This window comes from Seriola lalandi, unplaced genomic scaffold, assembly GCF_002814215.2.
Source record: "Seriola lalandi dorsalis isolate HSWRI2012SDOR001 ecotype SW California unplaced genomic scaffold, Sedor1 jcf7180001975723, whole genome shotgun sequence".
Lineage (NCBI taxonomy): Eukaryota > Metazoa > Chordata > Actinopteri > Carangiformes > Carangidae > Seriola > Seriola lalandi.
In genome coordinates, this window is record NW_019446389.1 from 1 (window position 1) to 1,357 (window position 1,357).

The 1,357-nt window shown below is 43.0% G+C and overlaps 1 long non-coding RNA gene across 1 annotated transcript; it reads right to left on the minus strand.

Annotated features, from left to right (window-relative positions):
- Window positions 1-68: 68 nt before the first annotated feature.
- Window positions 69-1,296, minus strand: LOC111655758 (uncharacterized). The gene is made up of 2 exons (XR_002760826.2): window positions 1,029-1,296; window positions 69-838 (listed from the first exon to the last, which is right to left on the minus strand). It is a non-coding gene; the product is annotated as an uncharacterized LOC111655758 (long non-coding RNA).
- Window positions 1,297-1,357: the final 61 nt, after the last annotated feature.

A 1,357-nucleotide genomic window follows, 5' to 3' on the forward strand; every position in this document is an offset into this window, starting at 1 on the left:
ACATAGAAAGCTGTACCACTATAATCTTAATGACTGGAGAAACTTTCAATGATCCATTTAAAACCATGTAAATATCCATTGACTGTATCGGCAGCTTTATTCTCTACATTTGTTGAGTTGTATGTTGTAGTGTTGACAATTTTAATATTGGTTCATGCGGAGCAGATCCACTGTCAAGGGATTACTAGAAAATTATCAGAATTAATTGGAAGTGCATCAGTTGAGCACTGCCCACATTTTACTACAGTCAGTGCCAAATGTCATAGTCCTCTTCAGGAACTTCCCAGAGAACTTACAGTGGTGTATCAGTTCTTTTCTAGGACATTATTACAACAATTATAATTTACTTCCTAAAACCCATACAATGCTTTGCTTTTCATCCAGTTACAATCCATTTTCATAGCCTGCATTACTGGTTTTGACTGGCTATAAATTTTTGTTGCCATTTTAATGGCTCATCTACCACAGTTTTATTTAACAGCATGTCTGTAGAGCACCTCGTGACTCAAGGAGCAGTGAGGTTTCAAACACAGTAAGCAGGCAGGAGAGTTATTGCACAATAGCCATGTGTAGTCGCCATCTTGTTTTTCTTCCAGCAGATCTTGAGTTTCTCAGCCCAGCACCTGTCTATGGTGATGGGCCAGTGGGTGTGTGGATGGATCTGATGTCTGCATGGCCTGTTTGCCAACTGCAACTTCGACAATGTGTGACTGTGTCAACACAAATACCACTATGCCTCTCTCTTCCTCCTCCTCGCTCAACCCCCAAAGCAGGAGACGACAGCATGGAGCCCCAGTCAGTGGCTTTCATTTCTTCCTTTACCATGTTGTTTTTTTGCCTGTAGAAAAAGGTGGAACATACTTTATAATAAAATAACTTCAAGCTCTTTAAACTAAAGTTTAAAGTTTACCACAGTCACTCTGCAGATAATGACTCAGTGTACTGTTTCAGTTTATGTTAAGTAAAGGATAATCTAATTCAAATCAGTATGTCTATCGGGGAAGGAGTGAAAGGTTTGAAGCTCCCACCTTCAGCCTGAGTGTCAGCTAAACATTTTCTTTAGTTTAGAGAAGAAGCCTCCCTCCTCCTTCTGCTCCTGCTGTTTTTCCCTTCCCTCGTCTGAGCTGGTCGTCTTCGCACCAGTTGCTGAAGTACTGCTGCCGCTGCTGCTGCTGCTGCTGCTGCTGCTGCTACTGCTGCTGCCCCCTCCTGGACACAGACACAAACTCCATCAGTTCAAATACTGATACCAATTGCAACATAGGCCCTGAGAGCAGAGGGAGGGAGGGACTGACTGACTGACTGACTGACTGACTGACTGACTGACTGACTGACTGACTGACTGACTGACTGACTG